This window comes from Cnephaeus nilssonii (genome assembly GCF_951640355.1).
Source record: "Cnephaeus nilssonii genome assembly, chromosome: X".
NCBI lineage: Eukaryota > Metazoa > Chordata > Mammalia > Chiroptera > Vespertilionidae > Cnephaeus > Cnephaeus nilssonii.
The window spans coordinates 75,165,005-75,186,950 of NC_137071.1; the positions used below are offsets into that span (position 1 = coordinate 75,165,005).

Consider the following 21,946-nt stretch of genomic DNA (forward strand, 5'->3'; position numbering starts at 1 on the left):
CTGTGTCTATAATGCAGTGATGGCAAACCTATGACACACGTGTTAGCACTGACACGCATAGCCATTTCTGATGACACGCTGCCACTGAGGCAGCCGCATGCCGAGGATGAAACATTTGCGAAATAATGTTTTTTCCTCAAAGTGACACACTACCCGAGTTATGCTCAGTTTTTTGGCGAAGTTTGACACACCAAGCTCAAAAGGTTGCCCATCACTGCTATAATGGAAGAATTGCTGTGCTGGAGACACGTTTATGGGGCAGGACTTGTTCCAGTGGGGCTTTGGTGCTCACTCAGTCTGCCTCTTGAATGTCTCCTTTATGAGAGTAGTTGAAATCTGGTATCGTCTCACACAGACCACTACATACACTAGTTACTGGATCTCCAATGGGGTGCAGGTCAGCTACTGTCTGAGGCCACCCAGCAGGAGCTACAGCAAGAACTACAGTTTTCTCCTCTTTGGTTGGGATTTGGAGGTTTTGGAGCTGTCTGACTGAAGCTGCAGTTTATCTGGTTAAGCTTTGACAGGTCAGGCCATTTATATGCAAAAGCCTCTGTGCTGAGCTTGGGTGTGTTTGTTGATTGTGCAGGACGGGGTCTCAGGGCATTACTAGGCTAGGGCATGGCAAACAGCAATGGCTGCCAGTCTGCCTTCTCTGCCTTTCCACGTTTCCAAATCCCCGCGTCCCACGCCGCAGTAAACAATGATTGCTGGGTGCACCTCTGCAAGAAAGTCACCCTCACTTTCCGACCTGATAGCCGACAGTCCAGCTTCTCCCCGTAGGCGTCTGGGTCCCCCGCGTATCCCCAGAAACTGGATTTCAGAGTAATTGGGAGCTTGTCTCCCTTCGGGTTGAAAAAAAGCTGCGTGTCCAGTCTCCCGCCACCAGCCTGATTCGCGTGCCTCTGTACCTCAGCTTTTCAGCGTGTGTGCTCCTTTCTCTTTCCTTCTAGTTGTAAAACTTCCACTCAGCCAGCTTTCCCGTGGTTCTGGGTGGTAGACGTTTTTTCTTTTAGTTGTAGTTTTGAAATTGTTGTGCCTTTATGGTAACTTTTGATATTTAGTAATATCTGATATTTCTTTGTCATAAATTTTTTGCTACTCTTGGATATTTTGTTCTCTCTATGAACTTTAAAATAATTTTATCCAGTTATAAAATATACTCTATTTGGATTGTGATTATCATTGTTTTATATTTATTTTGAGAAGAATAAATATATTCTATATATTTATTTTGAGAATAAATGATGTCATATCTTTCTAAACAAAATCATGCTTTATTTTTGCATTTTTTTTCAGGTTCTATTTGTGGGAAACTTCTCTTTACTATATTTTTAAATTTTATTTATATTTATTTATCTTTACTTTTTATTTTATTGAATTTATTAGGGTAGCATTGGTTAATAAAACCATACAGATTTCAAGTGTACAACTCAATAAAATATCATCTGTATACTGCATCGTGTGCTCACCACCCAAAGTCAACTCTTTCTGTCCCCATTTATCCCCCCTTTGCCCACATCTACCTCCCCCACCCCCACATGCTCATTGCAGCATTATTTTTTTAAATATATTTTATTGATTTTTTACAGAGAGGAAGAGAGAGGGATAGTTAGAAACATCGATGATAGAGAAACATCGATCAGCTGCCTCTTGCACAACCCCTACTGGGGATGTGCCCGCAACCAAGGTACATGCCCTTGACCGGAATCGAACCTGGGACTCTTGAGTCCGCAGGCCGACGCTCTATCCACTGAGCCAAACCGGTTTTGACCATTGCAGCATTATTTACAATAGCGAACACATGGAAACATCCCAAGTGCCCATCAGTAGATGAGTAGATAAAAAAGCTGTTTTACATTTACTCAATGGAATACTACTTCACCATAAAAAAAATCTCACCTTTTGTGGCAGCATAGATAGTCCTGGAAATTATTATGCTAAGTGTAATAAGCCAGTCAGAGAAAGAAAAGTACCATATGATCTCTTTAATATTTTATTGTTTTGTTTCAAATAGGTACAGTACCTTTCTCGTTAAATTGATCCTTAGGTATTTTATGATCTTGTCCCTATTGTGAATGCATTACTTTTCTATTTCCATTTGAAACAGCATATGGAGAAAAGCCCTTGATTTTATGTATTTTCTTGTATGTAATAATCTTACCAAATTAATAATTTTAGATTAAAAAACTAGAGTCTCTTAGGTTTATCTGAAGTACTTTTATTTCTTCTATATCAATGTTTATACCAGTTATTTAATTTTCTCATTTTCTTTTTTTTTGCCTCAGCTAAAACATTAAAAACACTGTTGAATAATTGTGATGATGTCAGACATCCTTACCTTGTGCCTGAACTCAGAAGGACCTTAGCATTTTCACCATTTAGTATGATGTTTGCTATTTGATTTTTAATCATATTTCAATGTTGTCTTTATTTAGAATTTTTATTTGGATTAGCCACTAAATTTTGTTTAAAAAATTCTCAGAATATATTATAACACTGTATGTTAATATATTTTCTAATGTTGAATCATTTTTTTACTTCTGGAATAAGCCCTGTTTGGTCATAGTATTTTATTCTTTTAAAATATTTTTCTTGATTTCAGAGAGGAAGGGAGAGGGAGAAAGATAGGAACATCAATGATGAGAAAGAATCTGCACTCCCTCTACTGGGGATTGAGCCCACAACTCAGGCATGTCCCCTGACCTGGAATCAAATGGTGACCTCCTGGTTCATAGGTTGATGCTCAACCACTGAGCCACACCAGCCGGGCATATTTTTTTGTTGCCCTTTTAGATTTCATTTTCTATTTTATTTAGAATTTTTTGTGTGTATATTCAGAAATGAAATCAATCTGTAGTCTTATTATTGCTGGTATCTTTTTTAGGTTTCTAATATTGTATTTATACGATTCACTAAATGTGTTTGGGATCTTTTTATCTTTCTCTGTGGTTTTCAGTAGTTTAAACAGCATAGAATGATCTGTTCTCTAAAAAGTTTATGGAAATCATCTCTAAAATCATGTGAACTTGGAGTATTTTTAAAAAAATTACACACATTTAATCGCCTTTACAATCTGGATTAATGTTATCAGTGTCTTGAGGTTTTATTAATTTGGAGAAGTGATAAAATTAGGTAGTATGTAATAGATTTTTCAACCATGTGACATAGGTTGCACATATTCCCATATAAATACTTTTATATCTACACAATGGTGTACTAGAGCTAGCTCAGCCTTGGCATATTTCTTCCCATCTTTGGGTTTAGTGACTACACATTGGTAGCTTAAAATCCACCGTGGTGGGAGTTTTTATACAATGGAAGTCAATAAATAGTGGCTTTTAAAGAGCACACTACTGTCTGTATCTATTTTCTGTTGTTAATATTGTATTTTGTTTTACTTTTCTTTTCCTTAATTGGGGTTTTTAAAGAATACACTTTTGATTTTAATTTTCACTTGATTTTTCATTTTGATTTGATTAATTTCAGATTTTTAAAAATGAAATTCTTCCTTCTGATTTCTTTCAGTTTATTTTATTGTCCTTTCCCAGTTTCTTAAATTGAAATATTAATTCATTTATTTTCAGTCTTTAGATATTTTCCTGAATAGAGCTTTAAGTGTATCCTATACATTTTATTATTGTGTGTCTCTTCATTATTTTCTATAAAATTAGGAATTTGAGTTTTGAATTTTTCTTTATTTCCAAAATTGTTTAGGAGCATGTTTCCTAATTTCCAAGTAAATAAGAATTTAGGGATTCATATTTTTGTTATTTTCTTCCTTTTCACAAGATTATGATCAGAGAAGGTAGACTAAAATGTCTTCTTTTTTGAATGTACCAGTATTATGTCATTCTCTGTGGTTGAATACATACATGATCAGTTGTCAGTGTTCCATGAATAGAAGAGAAGAATGCAAACTCTCTTGAAAAAAAAACAGGGTTTAGGGTCACTGACCAGTTGAAAATCCATGCGTAACTTGACACCCTCAAAATTTAACTGCTAATAGCCTACTGTTGACCATAAGCCTTACTGATAACATAAACCATCTTACAACACATTTTTGAATGTTATATATATACTAGGGGACCAGTGCATGAAATTCGTGCACTGGGGGTCGGGGGGTCCCTCACCCCAACCTGCCCCCTCTCACATACTGGGAGCCCTCAGGGGATGTCCTACTGACGGCTTAGGCCCGCGCCCCACAGGGAGCGGACCTAAGCCGCAGCCTGGCCTCCCTTTGTGGGAGGCAACCAGGCTGGTCAGGGGAAGACACCAGCCCCATCACCCCACTGCTGCAGCCACTGTCAGTCACCGCAGCCACCAAGGTGTTTTCATCAACACAGACTCCAGTCCCTTCACCAAGAAAAAATGACAACTTTCTTTAGGTATTTTCAAGATGTGTCTTTCATAGGATATGGATTTCTTTATTTATTTTTTATCCTCACCTGAGGATATGTTTCTATTGACTTTTAGAGAATGTGGAAGAGAAAGGGAAAGACAGAGAGAAACACTTTGATTGGTTGCCTCCTGCATGAGCCCTGATCTGGGCCCCGGCCAGGGAGGAGCCTGCAACCTAGGTACATGCCTTTGATCAGAATCAAACCCAGACCCTGCTGTCTGCAGGCCGAGGCATTATCCACTGAGTCAAACCGGCTAGGGCAGGATATGACATTTCTTAGCCTTCCAGCAGTGGGCCTTCATTTTTTTCTCCAGAAGTGTGGTGGAAAAACCCTAGATCACCTTTTTGGATTCTTATTACCGAAGTTACTAAGAATATTACCAGTGGCATGCAGGAAGCTTAGCCAATGTGGAGTCAGAAAATGTGTTTTCTCTATAGTTCACACCAATGGAGGGCTGGGCCCTGCCCAGGCCTAAAGCCTCTGGTCGAAGCTTTAGGCCTGGGCAGGCCTCTCCAGCTCCCGCTGATCACCGGCTCAACCCCTGCCCAGGCCTGCCCAGACCGAAAGCCTCTTGGGCAGGAGTGGACCCCCAGCTCCCCGCTTTTGATGGCAGGGGAGCTGGGTGTCCGCTCATGCACCAGGTCAAAAGCCTCCGGCGGAGGCTTTTGGCCTGGAGCCGGAGCGGACACCCACCTACCCGCTTTTGATCTCAGGGGAGCTGGGTGTCCGCTCCGGCTCCTGCTTTCGATGGCAGGGGAGCTGGGTGTCCGCTCCAGCTCCTGCTTTTGATGGCAGGGGAGCTGGGTGTCCGCTCCGGTCCTGCTTTCGATGGCAGGGGGTCCGCTCGCCATGCCCATCATCCAATCAGAGCGAGGAGCTGGGTGTCTGCCATGCCCACCATCCATCGAAAGCGGGGAGCTGGGTGACCGCTCCAGCTCCAGGCCAAAAGCCTCCAGCGGAGGCTTTCGGTCTGGTGCCAGAGCGGACCCCAGCTCCCTGCAATCTGTCGCAGGGGGTCAGCTCAGGGTGCCTATGTATGCAAATTAACTGCCATCTTGGTCGGGTTTATTTGCATACTTGCTCTGATTGGCTGGTGGGCATGGCTTGGGCTTAGCGAAGGTGCGGTCAATTTGCATATTACTGTTTTATTAGGTAGGATACTTTATTCTTACAATAAGTTAGAGAAAAGAAAATGTTTTGGGGGTAGATACAGCATGAAGGGGGCCAATGGGGGAAAAGGGACATCTGTAAAACTTTCAACAATAAAGATAAATTTGAAAAATATATAAGGAAGAGAAAATATATTTTCAGTATTTATTGAAAACAGTCTGTGTGTAAGTGGACCCATGCAGTTCAAACCCATGTTACTCATGTGCAAACTGTATTTTATATCTGGTACAAAGTTCTATATGTAACTATTACATTGTTTTATTGATAGGTTTTTTTCAAATCCTCTATATCCTTGCTTATTTTTTTAGTGTTTCTTACTTCATTGGTTGGTTTCACACTATATCTTTTTATGCTTTAACCTTTTGCACTTGGATGTCGAGTGAGACTCGACACGGTTAGCATTAGAATAAAGGAATCGAGAAAAAAGCAAGCGAGTGCAAAGGGTTAATCTTATCATTTATCCTATTTGTAACAATGTTTGTTTCTTAGAAGTGCGACTGACAGTTTAAAGCAAAGATGCATTTTAAAAGTTATTGATTACCACAATAAGATTATTAATAATGATTTTAAATGGCCAGTTTAATGTTTTATTAATAATCTTATTGTGATAATCATTTAAAATTTTTGTGTATATCAAATGATCATATTGTACGTCTTCAAATTACACAATAATATATGCTGATTATATCTAATAAAGCTGGGAATGATAAGAAAAAAATGTTATTGATACAGCCCTAGCTGGTTTGGCTCAGTGAATAGAGCGTCGGCTTGTGGGCCAAAGGGTCCTGGGTTTGACTCTGGTCAAGGGCATGTACCTGGATTGCAGGCTCCTCCCTGACCCAGGCCCTGGTCAGGGGTGTGTGCAGGAGGCAACCAATCTATGTGTTTCTCTCATATCAATGTTTCTATCTTTCCCTCTCCCACTCTCCCTAAAAATCAATGGAAAAGTATCCTCAGGTGAGGATTAACCAAAATAATAATAATAATAATAATAATAATAATAATAATAATAATATAAAAAATAAAATGCCCTTTATTAAAAAATAAATAAAAGTCATTGATACATACAGTATTGTCAACAATCTCTGTTCACCAAGACAATTTACACTCCTGCCAAAATGTACAAAGGAGCAGATGGGGCTTTCCTATATTTTCCTCTACCATGCTGTTGCAGAATGTTACTGAATTTAGTCACCTATACCTAGCCTTTTGGTCTTCTCTATAAGAGAAAAATTCTTAGATACCAGATAGTTGTTGAGAGAAGGAACTCCTATTGCATTAGGGTTAGGGTCAACAAAACTGATGGATATCATCCAATAAGCCTAGTACTCCTGTTGCAAATAATACTGTTGAGTCTTTGTGGCTTGGCTATCTTCAGTACAGAAAGAGGTCAGAGAAATCAGAAGCAGTTTTGATTAAGCAATTAAACATCCCCTTTTTGGGCCTTAAGTAGTTCCCTCCATAAGACCTGCCACTCCCTTCCTTGTATCCCCCAACTCTTTCACTTTGTTCTGCCCAGGGATGACTTTTTCTTCTTTCCAGTATCTCCTTCAAAACGTGTTTTCTATGACACTGAAATCTACAATCCTTCATGAATGAATGAAAACTGCTTTACAGAGATGTGCATTTTTATAAAGGATATACATTTCTGAAGGTACAATTTTAAGGGTTAGTAATTAGAGTGGAAGTGGTGCATAATGTTGTTTGAGTGAACTATGAAACAGCAGTATTTATTTCACTATGAAACAGCAGTATTAAATTCATTAGAAATGTACATGACCTTTGAAAAATCAGTATTAAACTCCTTTTTATAAAGTATCTGATTCAAATCAACTGTAAAACTACATTTTTATATAATTGGGAAAATTTAAATATGAAACAAGCATCAGATGAATGATATAAAGGAATTACCTTAATCATTGTGATTATGCAATGAAATACCCTTATTTTATCCTCACCCAAGGATATGTTTATTGATTTTAGAGAGAGAGGAAGGGAGAAAGAAACATTGATGTGAGAAACATTAATTGGTTGCCCCCTGTACACACCCTGACTGGGACTCAAACCCACAACCCTAGGTATGTGCCCTGATGGTGAATCGATCCTGCAACTTTTTGGTGTATGGGACAATACTTCAGCCAACTGAGCCATCTAGCCAGGGCACAATGAAATATCATTTTATTTTTGAGATGCAAACTGAATTATTTAGGAGTAATATAAAACTATATAAATAATATAACATCTTGGATTTGCTTTAAAATAATTCAGCAAAAAAGGGGGAAATAGATCAAACAACTACAGCAAAATGTTGATGGCTATTGAAGCTGAGGAATAGGTGATACGGAATTTTTGGACTGGAACCCAGATTCTTTGTCTGCCGGAATCGAAGAATGAATCCACGGACAGAAAGTGGTATTAGCAAAGGTGGAGATTTATTGAAGAACAAGTACAGACTCCCACAGGATGGACTCCCACGTGGGGAGGGGAAAAAGGTCCCAATGAGTTCCTTTTCCCTATGGCTTATAAAGGCTGCAAATCCTGGTGCCTGGATATCCTCTCTGAGTGGTCACGATTCCCTTAGACTGGTTACTCCTGAGCTCAAAGGTTGAACTTCAGGTGGGACGTGTGAGGTTCTCCCCCGCCCCTCCTTCCTTATTGTTTTCCTATTCCCTTTGGGCTTTCTTCTTCTCCTTCTGAATGAAGGGCTTCCTTCTCTTTATTCTGTAAATATAGACCTTTTGCTGTTCCCAGCTCCCTCATTCTATGGAAATGTACCTGATGCAGCTTTCCAGCTCCCCCATTCTATGGAAATATACCTTCTGCTGCTCTGCAGCCAGGTGCTTTCCTCCATGGTCCCCTTAATTTCCAAAATTTCCTAAACCTGTCCTATTTTACCCCTAAAATTCCTGTTTCATAGGTATATAAGGTTTCATCATACTCTCTAGTTTTAAATATGCTTTGAAATTTTCATAATTGAAGTGTTTAAAATGGTAAGAGTGGCATATTCACTGCAAGAAGTAAAATAATGCTAAGTTTTTATAAAGGAAACCATTTAAAGTTTTTCGTGCCCTCTCTCAGTTATTTTTTTGTCTATCAAATCCTTTTCTATCAAAATCCTATATCTCCACTCTCAGGGCCAGCCTGATTTTCTCCAGGCCCAATTTATCTTCCCTTTTTTTGGTCATATTGTATGTGAGGCATATTCTTCAGTGAGGAGAAGGTGACAACAGGGAAAGATCCACAAGAACCAAACCACGTTATTGTCCTGTTGCAGAAGACCAAAGAAAGACAGCCTACAGGAAATTGGCCGTTAGTAAATGCATCCTTTCTTAGAAAATACATTTCGAATCTGGTGCTGGAAATGTGAGATCTAACTCTAAGAGACCATAGACCTGAATATTCAAAGCAAAGTTGAAGCATCCATCTTATATGAAAACTGCTGTTTGAAATTTTAACCCTGTTAATTGGCTTCTGTAAATTCTTGCTTGCTAAGACTACTCCCACTTCAGCTAGGCCATTAAACTTTCCCCCAGATAAGCTTATCAATGCTGGGGCCAGGCTAGGCCTCTGGTTGAGGTCTCAAGGCCCAGCACATACGGGCTCTTTAAGAACTTGCAAAAGAGGCCGGAAAACCCCATAGATGAGAGACAAAGAAGGTAAAATCATATAAATAGGGAGAATTCCTGCATGTTGGGGCCCAGAATTTGAGAGACATTTTCCTCTGGATCTGCATGTAATAAATGTAACTCCATCTCTCTAAGTATTGCTTTGTTCTTCGGTTTTCTGTAACAAAGTCACTGAATAAGTTAGCTCACCATCCAAATAACACCAACTCAGCCTTTTAGGTTCAAGATGAGATTAAGAAGAATGACTTATCCAGATTTAGAGACTGTAAGTAATTTCTGAGTATTAACTTAAGCCTTTAAATGATTTAGAAACACATTTGTGTGTGTTCACGTACACACAAGTTATAAGTTCTAAAACTATCTTACTTAACAAAAAGTTGTGGAAATATCAGTTGAAAATGATAAACCATCAAGAGTCGAAATGCCAGTCATCCCATTCTGCAGTAAAACAAGTAAGTATAGACATTAATCAAAGCCTGAATTTCAGCTTTCTGGGAAAGAGGTACTTCTTGTTTCCAGACTAGAGGAGCAAGTTGGAGCTGGGGAGGAGTGAGAAAGGCTATACTACTTTGTTCCAGGTTCTGTGCTAAGACCTTTATCTCTGTTATCTCATTTGATTATCACAACAACCTGTGAGGTAGGTAACATTGTTTCTATTTTACCTGTAAGGAAGATGGGCTCAGAGATGTTAAGTAACTTGACCCAGGTCACTCAGCTTGTAAGTGTCAAAGCTAGAATTCAGACTCAGTCCTGCTTGACTTCAAGTCCAGAGCTCTTTCCATTCTACTTTGTTACCTTCTAGGAGAAAAAAGGAGCTTGGAAGAAATGGAAATTTAGCATATGAAAAGCCTCAAAAAGGAAAAAAAAAAGAGGGTGCTTTTTGCCTACAAAAAAATAGTTGTAGTTACAAATAGAATAATCAAAGGGCACGGTTACTTTGATGGTTAGAATGAAACATGGGGAATCTTAAGGAGCCCTGGCCTTGGAATTAGAAAACCTAGTTTGGGTTGTAACTCCATCACTTGATAGCCTGTATGATTTTGATTATACACTTTATCTCTTTTCCCATATAATTCGGACAGTAATGTCTGTTCATAGGGTTGTTGTGAAGATCAAATATAGAGATCAAATATATATTAAAGCACTCTCTAGTCTAAACCATAACAACTTTACAGGTATAATAACTACACAACTGTAATGAATGAATTTTTTTATTAACAGTAACAACATATTAAGATGATCAGTTCTTTGGAATTTCCCAGCAAGTTGAGATTCTTTCTCCTTTGCTTTATATTTTCTCTAGAAGCCACTGGACTTCCCAAAGGAACTGAGCTCTGATCCATAAGCAAAAAGTAAAGATCCAGAGTAAATCACACTTGTGCCCACTAATACAGGTTAAGAGAAAAACCATTAAGGACAGACTTATAAGGGAATAGATGCTCTTCATCTGAGAAAGTGTAGGGGTGAATGACACAGACCTATCTGCTTTACCCTACTGACAGTGGTGAGAGATTATGAATATAGGCATTACAGGCACATAAACACCTACTCACACATATGTGAGCCTCTGGGTTTTTCATCATAAGGCAGAGCCCATCAGGATAGGATCCCTGGATAAGCCGTGTAACCGAGGGCCATCTCTGACTCAAGAAATACTTTCCTAATACTACCCATATTTTTGACAACCGCCTTTCATCCTTCCTAATCAATACCACCGACAGGCTAATTCGTAGATTCCCTGCTCCGTAGAGCAGGAATTGGAAGTTGCACAAGGATCAATGCATGAACAAGTATTTTAATGAGCCTCCAATATATAGAACTCTTTTTTGCTTAGAGTCAGAGTACAGGACAGATGGGGCTGGCTCCCTCAGGGAGCAATGCTGAGGAGACTAAAATGTAATATAATTGCAGTATTATATTTTTATAAGTGAGGGAATGTGTTAGATAGCTTTCTTGCTTACACATCTATTTCTTCTAGATTGAACCTAATATCTTTTGGGATCTGAGCCTGGGGGATTGTGTTAATTATGGGGAAGCCCAGAGCATAAAATCAGAGAATAACAAGCTTGGACCAGCCAAATTCCTTCCCAGCCAATGATGTGAAATTGAATAGATATTTTGTCAGAAATCAGAAGTTGACCTCCCTCCTGGCACCAGTCTCCGGTTCTGAATGGAGGGAGTAGGTGATGGTCTGACTCATGGTAGGAAGAGAGGCCATCTTCCCTTTAGAGGCAGGGAGAACTCTGTGGTGCAGCAGTGTGAAGGTAAGTGCATTTGGGAATGAGGTCTAGGTGCTAAGGTGTGGGAATTATAAGAAAAGGAACATGGCAATCATATATAAAAGCAAATCATATTCCAGAAAGAAGAAAGGACACAGAAACCGAATAAAAATATACCAGATGATGAAGCCATGCTTGCTTGTTTGTTCTGCAGAAAACTCCAAAAGATATGGTGGTTATAGCAATAGTAACAATCACATTAGTAGTAGTAAAAACAAAACAACACAAAAAGCAAATGTTTGACTATCATATATCAGAAAGTGAATCAGGTGGTTTAATTCTGTTGTTTAATTTAATAAACATTGACAAAGTCCTATGAGGCTAAATACTGGTATTATCTTCGTTTATAAAAGAAGAAACTTGGACCCCTTGTTCAAAACCAGTCAGAATCAGGAGGTTCACCTGGAGCTATCTGACTTCAAAGCCCATTCTTTTAACTATTTCCAATTTAATTTTGATTTTTGGTTCAGTAAAGATAAACCCCCTTCCCAGGTCTCCCAGGAACCCTGCCCAGAGAGCCCCCGTTCTCTCTTCTCCCTTTCCCAACCCCATCCCCACAAAGATAACCTTACCAAGGACTCTCATCAGGACCACCTTCCTGCCTTGGGTTTTCTCCCATAGAAACTCTTTACCTCTAGTCTCTCTCCTGAATCATGAGGTAGTTGGGACACCTGAAAATAGTCACTCAAGACATCTTTGTTACCTTGTCATGGAGTTGGGTATTTTTCTGGGCCTCTTTTCCCACTGATGCTCTCATACAGAATTCTTCAGATCCTTGTCCTGGGGGTCTTTCCTCGTACTTCTCCATATTCTTTCCCTACCCCACATTCCTACACTCTCTGCAGCTTAGAACAACATAGACTCTTCTTCAGCTATTTTTACTCTTCCACTTGGACCCTTGCTTTTTCTAGTGACCATCTCCTTTTTCTGAACTTGGAGCCAGTTTTTTCCCTTCTGTCATCCCAAGTCCCCTGTCTCAGAAAGAATGACTTATTTATCAGAATGATGCCTTCCCTGTCCTTAGCTGTCAGAGTGTGAATCTCCTTGGCCTTCCCATTAGAGATCCCTTGCTCTGTATGTATCTACAGAGTATGGGGACGCTAAGACATCTCTGAGAAACAAAGTCTTGTGGAAAGATGCTAAGTCAGACTTCAGTACAGAGAGAGGCTAAGTGCTCCCCACAATGTAGTCTGAGGCAAAAGAAAGGGTAATCTTTCAATGGATTGCCCTGCTCTCCTTCCCTTACATAATTCCATGGTTGTGAAAGGCAGTGAAAAGGAGGGCTTGGGGAAAAGCTGTGGACAAGGATCAGCAAACCTGTGTATACCTCTATTACATTTTCTACTGTTCTTTATTGGAATTACCTGATTATGTCTTGTTTCCTTCGTTAGCCTATAAGCTTTTTAAAGGCAGAGGCCTTGACAATGCCACATTCATTTTGAAAACCACAGTCCCTAACTGGTCTCTCTGACTCATGCTACTCTCCTGTAATCAATTTCCCCATTGTTGTGGGGATAAGGTTGCTGAAAGCAAAACCCACCTGTCACTCCTCTACCAAAAACCCTTCTAATGTTCCCCATCACCATTGAGATAAAGATATTTAAGATGCATCATGATCTTCCCTACTTCTCTAGTATGTATGCCCTTTAACCACCTGCACTTTATACTTTGTTCACTCATTCCACAAATATTTAAGCATGTTTCTGCCTTGGGCCAGGAATTGGGAATACAATGTGAACATGGTCACCTGCTCTCAGAGAACTTACACCTCTTCTTTTCTACTAGCTGACTACTACTTGCCCCTAAAGACTCAGCTCGGGCATCATGCCCCCAGAAAGCCATTACCCATGTTCTATACCTCTCTCCCCCTCTCTCTAATCTGTTCAGGGGTTCCTCCCTCATGTAACTGGAGAATCCTATATATACTTCCATCATAGCACTTTTTAAAAAATTTATTGGGGTGACATTAGTTAATAGGATCATATGTTTCAAGTATACATTTCTGTGATATATGACTGTATATTGCACTGTGTGCCCACAACCGAAAGTCAAATCATCTGCTGTCACCATATATTTGATCCCCTTTACCCTTTACTACTCTCCACCCTCTCCTCTCTGGTAACCACCATACTGTTGTCTGTGTCTGTGAGTTTTGTTTTTCTTTTTTGTTCATTTGTTACTTTCAGTTTTATATCCCATACTAGTGGCCTTGTGCACAAAATTCGTGCTGGGGGGGGGGTGTCCCTCAGCCCAGTCCCTCTCCAATCTGGGACCCCTCAGGGGATGTCTGACTGCTGGTTTAGGCCTGATCCTGGCAATTGAACATCCCTCTCACAATCCGGGACCGCTGGCTCCAAACTGCTCGCCTGCCTGCCAGCCTGATCGCCCCCTAACTGCTTCCCTGCTGGCCTGATTGATGCCTAACTGCTCCCCTGCCGGCCTGATCGCCCCCAACTGCCCTCCCCTGCTGGCCTGATCACCTACAACTGCCCTCCCCTGCCGGCCCGATCTCCCACAACTGCCCTCCCCTGCCACGACCCACCTCCTCCACGTGAGGCGGCGGAGCCACTGGGACCGGCCTCCTCCGCGCCACATGGAGCGGCAGGACCCTCAGGCCTCACTGCACAGAGTGGCTGCCAGGCCCCGCCTCCGCTGTGCGCGTAGCTATTCTTGTGGTGGCCATCTTGTGACAACGTCACACACAAGGGCCACCTAGGCTTTTTTAGTATAGATATGAGTGAAATCATATGATTCTTTACTTTTTCTGACTGACATATTTTGCTTAGCATGATATTCTCAAGTTCCATCCATGTTGTTGCAAATGACAGTATTTCATCTTTTCTTATGGCTGAGTAATATTCCATTGTATATATGTAATACATAGTACTTCTATGTACTGATTTGTCTCCTCACCAGACTGTGAGCTCCGAGAGTAGGTACTGTGTTTTATCTACTTTTTTACTCAGCATGTGGCTTGCTTGGTACAAGATAGGTATTGAAAAAGGGTAATTGGATAAACAGTACCCTCTGGTGGTTATCTATTGTAAATATATTTTATGGATCATAAGGGTGAGTAAGGCATAGCTAATTATCCAGGAGAGTTAACTTTATCTTTCTTTCAACATTGGGTAAGGAACCATTTCAGAATATGTGGTCTCCTAGACTTAAGTTATTATTCCAGCGTCTTTCCAAATCTTTCCTAATGCAGCAAACAATATGTAAATGACAGAACACAATTACCAGTTTGAGTAATTGTGTAAAAAGAATGTGTAATGGAAATTGGTCTCATGTAATTAAGTATACAATTTCTCATTGAGCTCTTATTTTAGGGCCAACACACTTATATTCATTCAACACATATTTGTTGAGTATTTACAGTGTGCCTGGCATTATTCTAGATGTTGGGGATGCAGGAATGAATAAAACAAAGACCTTAACCTTAAGAAGCTTACATTCTCTTTAGGGGAGACACAATAAACGGCTATATTTTTTATTAAGGGTTATAAGTACTATGGATAAAAATAAACTAGGGTACAGAGTGGGGTGTGAGATGAGATACCATTTGGACAAAGTCCTGAAGATCTATTAACTTCAGAAAACTATGTAAATGTTGGCTCACCACACCTGCCCGAAACATTATGGGACTTCTAGAGTTTTCCTTCTTTTTTTCTTTTACATTTTGAAATAAGTTTAATCTCACATAGGAGTTGCTAAAATAATACAGAGAATTCCCACATACCATTCACCTATTCTTCCCCAATGTTAACAACATACATGACCACATTAACTCTCACAACCAGGAAACTTTCATTGGCACAATATTTTACTAAGCAAACCATAAACCTCATTTGCATTTCACCAGTTTTTACGTGAACTCAGCCTTTTGGGGTTTAGGAGAGGGTACATAGTTCCATGAACTTTATCACGTGTATAGATTTGTGTAATCACCACCATAATTTGAACAGTACAGCTTCATCACCCCCAAAACTTATTTGTGCTACTTCTTTATAGTCACATCTGCCCACCTGGCAACCATTGGTCTATTGTTCATCACTATGGTTTTGTAATTTGTGGAATGTTACGTAAATGGAATCATATAGTATGTAGCATATTGTGATTTATTTATGTCACTTATCATACTGCCACAGAGATCCATTCAAGTTATTGTATAAATAGTATTTTATTGTTTTATTACTGATGTTCCACAATTTGTTTATCCATGTCCCCCACTCCCACTGAAGAGCATTTCTGTGGTTTCTAGCTGTGGGCTAATACAAATAAAGCTGTTATGAATATTCATGTTTTTTGCATAGATATAAATTTTCTTATTTCTAGGATAAATACACAAGGGTGCAATTCAGGGAGTTTTATGTCTTCAGAGGGGCTTACAAAACAAACAGTAGCATGAAAAGAACATTGGTTGGGGAGTCAAAAGATCTGGCTCCAGAATTGTTCTGTCATTGATCAGTAATATGATACTGGGTAAGCCCTTCTCTCAGAACCTTACATTTCTCTCTGTAAAGTGACAAGATAGATGATTTTTTGAGTCTTTTCTAACAATTTGTGGTTCTGAAGAGATAGAAAGGTTTCTGCCTCATCTCTTGTAGGATTTACTAGTATAGCTATATACATAGAATTCCAGTTGAAAACCTAGATTATACCTCTCTATTCTTTTCCTTGCATGTTCTAGTTATGTAGAAAGAGAATATGGGGAGGAAAGTAACTGAACATAAGGCTACAAAGGCTTGACGGTCTGATCCCTGAGAATACAGGACAGAATTGCCATGTGGCAAAAGGCCATTCTTAAATGATGTATATGTAGTAAATTGTTCTCCCCCTCTGTTGCAATATTTTTATTAGCTAGGCTTAGGGTAAAATAAACATGGAATATGTATGTGTGTCCATGTACAAATGTGCACATTATATGGTTTTTAAATATTAAATTATATGCATTTATAGACTGCATATTTTTGAAGTTAGGAAGGAATTACACAACAAGTTTGCAATGGTTAATTAAGGAATGTGATTATGTTGAGGTAACTCTGAGAGGAAAAGAAGTATATTTGTGAGCACAGTCTCTCTGCTTCTCTGTCTCTGTCTCTGTCTGTCTATCTCTCTCTCTCTCTCTCTCTCTCTCTCTCTCTCTCTCTCTCTCACACACACACACACACATACACACAGTGGTTAAAATCATGGGCAAGAGCTAGATTGCTTGGGTGCAAATCCTTGCCCTGCCATTTACTAGTTATGTGAACTTGGGCAATTACATAACTTCTATATTTCTTAGTTTCTTCTGTGAAATGACAGCGATAATAATAGTGCCACCTTCATAGAGTTAATATGAAAAACAAATGAGTAAATATATATGAAACAATTAGAACATTGCCTAGTGCATCATAAGCACCCACAATCTGACAGGAAATGTGTCTGTCGGTTGATGTCTGTGTCTGTCAGGAGGCCTCCTACAGCATGAATTCCTGAGCCCAATATACTAAAATTCTTACACTTCTAGAGACGGCCTGCCCGCCCGCCACCTCCCCATGCACACTACTTTTATAACTTCAGCACCCCATCCCCCACCTACCTTTACCCCCCAACCCCTCATCCCCTCCTCCATTAAAAAAACAAACTTAGGCACTGAATCAGTAAGTTGTTCACTATGCCTCAGTTATTTTTTTGCCTGCTAAACTGCAGTTACTCCTATACTGGGTACTGAAAAATCTTATCAATAGCTTTACATATCCTTTATTACTTTAAGTGACCACCTTCCCCAACAAAATCTGAAAATCAGATAAAATACATTTAAAGAAAAACAGCCATAGTTGATTTAGTTGTTTTTATGTAAAGCTAGAAGGGCTATCTTTTTTTTTTTAAAATATATTTTATTGATTTTTTACAGAGAGGAAGAGAGAGGGATAGAGAGTTAGAAACATCGATCAGCTGCCTCTTGCATACCCCCTACTGGGGATGTGCCCGCAACCAAGGTACATGCCCTTGACCGGAATCGAACCCGGGACCTTTGAGTCCACAGGCCGACACTCTATCCACTGAGCCAAACCGGTTTCGGCAGAAGGGCTATCTTTAATATGTTGCAGTGTTTTGCTTTAGAACACAAAAAAGAAGATTGTCTCATTTTCCTCTTCCTTTTATACATTTGAACTTTCCTGATAAAAAGGGTGTTGTTGTTGTTGGTGGTGTATGTGTATGTGTGAGATACTGCCCTTTAAAGCATGATCTGGATTAATAGCTTAAATGTTGCCACTGTAGGTGCTATAACTGCTTTATTAACCTTTTGCACTCGGATGTTGAGTGTGACTTGACACGGTTAGCATCAGTAGCAGCTCTTTTTATACTCTTTGAATGTATCAATAATTTGAAATATAAAAAAATCAAAATAAATAAGTTTGTATGAAAAGAAACTCCAGTTTTTTATTCTACTGCCGCACTTTGTAAAATCTGGGGTATTTAAAAAATTAAATCCCGAGTAGAATAAAGGAATCGAGAAAAAAGCAAGCGAGTGCAAAGGGTTAAAATCATGTTTTGTTATTTTTTCCAGCTTTATTGAAATATAATTGACATATAACATTGTGTACATTTAAGGTTTGCAATGTGATTTGATATATATACTAGAGGCCCGGTGCACAAAATTCATGCACAGGGGGTGGGTGTCCCTCAGCCCAGCCTGCACCCTCTCCAATCTGGGACCCCTCGAGGGATGTCTGAATGCCCATTTAGGCCCGATCGCTCTCACAATCCAGGACTGCTGGCTCCCAACTGCTCGCCTGTCTGCCTTCCTGATTGCCTGTAACCGCTTCTGCCTGCCAGCCTGATCATCCCCTAACCACTCCCCTGCCAGAGTGTTTGCTCCTAACTGCCCTCCCCTACAGGCCTGGTCACCCCTAACTTCCCTCCCCTGCAGGCCTGGTCCCCCCCAACTGCTCTCCCCTGCTGGCCATCTTGTGGCGGCCATCTTGTGTCCACATGGGGGCAGCCATCTTTTACCACATGGGGGCAGCCATCTTGTGTGTTGGAGTGATGGTCAATTTGCATATTACTCTTTTATTAGATAGGATACTAGAGGCCCAATGCATGAAATTCGTGCAAAGGGCTTGGCCCTCACAGCCCAGGCTGCCTCGAGACTCTGTGGCCCCATCCTCTGGCCACTGGTAGTTCCAGAAGGTCATTCCATAAGGTCGTTCCGCCATTCGGTCTAAGTAGCATATTAGCTTTTTATTATATAGGAGATACACACACACACACACACACACACTGAGTGGCCATATTATTATGATCTCTGAATGCATAATAATCTGGCCACTCATTATATATATATATATATATATATATATATATATATATATATATATATTAGTGGCCTGATGCATGAATTTGTGCATAGGTGGGGTCCGGCCAGCCTGGCCAAGGGGAGGGGACATGGGCGGTTGGCCAGCCTGCCTGTTGGCCGAACTCCTGGTCGAGGGGACAATTTGCATATTAGCCTTTTATTATATAGGATATACACTGAGTGGCAAGATTATTATGCATTCAGATATCATAATAATCTGGCCACTCAGTATGTATGTATCTGAATGCAAGATTATTATGCATTCAGATATCATAATAATCTGGCCACTCAATATGTATGTATATATATATAAATGATGACCACAGCAAGGTTAGTTAATACATCCATCACCTCACATATTTACCCTTTTTTGTGATATGAACATTTAAGATCCACTCTCTTAGAAACTTTCAAGTATACAATGCAGTATTATTTATTAACTATAATTAAGAAATCTACAATTAACTATAATCAAATTCATAGAAATAGAGAAAACATTGTGTTTGCTTGACTGCATTGTTATAAGACAGTAATGACTTAGTTGCAGCTCAGTAAGGTGACAAAGCTGTTCATAACTTGTTGATAATTCCTAAGATGTTCAATTTACCTCTCACTTTTCCTTCTCATCTCCTTTACACAGAAAGTGAATGCATGTTGAATGAAGCCCACCTTAGCGTATTGTCTCTGATGTTGTGGAATCTGAGATGGTGGAATAATGGTCACTTGAGTGGTCCTGGGCAATAATGGAAGTCAGAAGTTTGTTGTGCCCTCCCACTTCTTTGAGTATTGTGCCTGCTTTTTATACCCACTTTGTTCTCAACTAAGGTGTTAATTAACAATAGTTAAGATGTTATTATAGAGTTAAGATCCTGCTGTTTTATCCAGACACACTCAAAGTCTCAAAGGGACAGCATAGGTGTCCATAATATGTCTGCAACCTCCGTTTCTACCCTTATTTTCTTCTCTTGCATTTGTTAGGCAGATTTGCTTTACCCAAACACCTTCTCTACTTTCCTACCTGTGTTTTTGCTCATTCTATTCACAGCATTCTCTTTGCCTGGAATTCTCTCCCCTTAAACCTCATTTCTGTGTGCACCCAAGTCTTTGCTCATCCTTCAAGAGCAACTCAGCTACATTAAACCTTCCCTAATCCCCTGATTGTCTTTTTCCATAGGCAAAATGAGTTTTCCTTTCTCTGTGTGCTCATAGAGCTTTGGTTGTATTCTATTATATTACTTGTTCTGCTATTCCTTAGATTGTAATTAGCTAAATTCACACTCATCTTCCCCACCAGATTATAAGTGCCTTGAAGGCAGAAGCTGAGTTTTTTCATAATTCTGTCCCACTTAGGAAGCTGCATAATGCCTTGTATATGGTACAGGCACTTACTAAATGGTTTTGAAATAAAAACTTCCCTAAATGATCTTTAAAAATGGCATTTCAAAAATCTTCTAGGTGGAAGGGGATGATCAATTTGGGCAGCAGGTTTCAGGGAATAAACTAAGATGGAATTGACTGTGTAGAGGGGGGACCCTGGGGTGGAGATGCCAACGAGGAGTTGTATTACCCTACAAATGAATTTCATTTGAGTCTGGGTATAGGGCTCATCCAGTACTTCATACATATTGTCCCACCTGAACAGGAAATCTCAGTTCCTTCTGAACTCCTGTGCAGTGCTCTGCAGGACGGATGAATGTGACTGAGCTGAGGGGAGGGGATGAGTGGAAATTTCTCATGGGGGTGGGATAGAGGGAAGACTCGTGAACTTTAAACCTAGGAATAAAATACCTATAGAATAAGTGTTTGAGATATCACCCTAGAAACTATCAAATACGCTCTCTGAGGTAAAAAGGGTAAAAAGGTCTAGTCCATTTACATTTCAATGCAGAATAGAAACAATTACCAAAGTAACGTTTCGCCATCTGTTAAACCTTTGCATCCTGTGCCTTTTGAAAACTCTTATATATTAATTTTCTTGTAGTGACCAGCAGTAAAATCCTTCAAACAGGGGACATGTGTGTTTGTGTCAGGGAAGGTGAAAATTGGGGAACACTGGGTCTGACTCGAATTCTCTAAAGATCATTTAGGTAAGTTTTTATTTCAGATTAGGGTTTAATCTTTGGGCTGGGAGGTAGGAAAGACCTTCAGGAAATAGAGTAGGGTGGGCCATTGGGAAGAAAGAAAAGAGCATAGAGCAGAGAAGAGGACCTGGAGACTTTGCAGGATCGCCTGTGTTCCCTGGTGCTTACGTCTTAGAAGACTGGCTCTGAGACTCGGTCTTAAACATCAGAAACTGCCCCAGAAGTCTTTTTGAGATGGGGAAATTTACACAAGTAGGTTGTCAAGATTAGCCTATTAGTATTTTCAGGCAGCATAGAGTTTTCCACAGACATAAAGCCATTTAATTAAATGCACTAACCCAAATCAAAGAACAAAGGCCAAATAAAGAGCTGGAGTCTTCTACAAATCAACCAAACAAGAATGCTAATCAAGATAATCCCCAGTAATTTTCAGCTAAGATTTAATAAGCAAGTGAAATACCACACTGTATATTCAAAGAAAACTGCAGACAAGGAAACTACCAGGGATTTCAAGTGCCTTCCAAGCGATTTGAGATATTTTATTCACATCATGAAGATAGTTTTTCCCTGGAGTATTTCCTGTTCAGAAAACATTTAAGGACCCTGCTTATTCAGGCGGCTTCTTGACATGGAAAGATTTTAATGTCAGTGGTTTGCCTTTAGTTTGGAATTTTTTTCTCTTTTTTTTTTTAAAAAATAAATCTTTATTGTTCAGATTATTACAATTGTTCCTATTTTCCCCCCCATAGCTCCCCTCTAACTGGTTCCCAACCCACCTCGTGCCCTTACCCCCCCCCACTGTGCTCGCCCATAGGTGTACGATTTTTGTCCAGTCTCTTCCCGCACCCGCCATACCCCCTTCCCCCTGAGAATTGTCAGTCCACTCCCTTTCTATGCCCCTGATTCTATTCTATTCACTAGTTTATTCTGTTCATCAGACTTTTTATTCACTTGATTTTTAGATTCACTTGTTGATAGATATGTATTTGTTGTCACTTTGTTGTTCATAATTTTTGTCTTTACCTTTTTCTTCTTCTTCCTC

At 39.8% G+C, this 21,946-nt stretch overlaps 1 protein-coding gene across 3 annotated transcripts in view; it reads left to right on the plus strand.

The window, feature by feature from the left end:
* The window catches only part of MID2 (midline 2), a 120,880-nt gene that overhangs the window by 56,672 nt on the left and 42,262 nt on the right, over positions 1-21,946 (plus strand). The gene's annotated exons all lie outside the window — the stretch shown is intronic.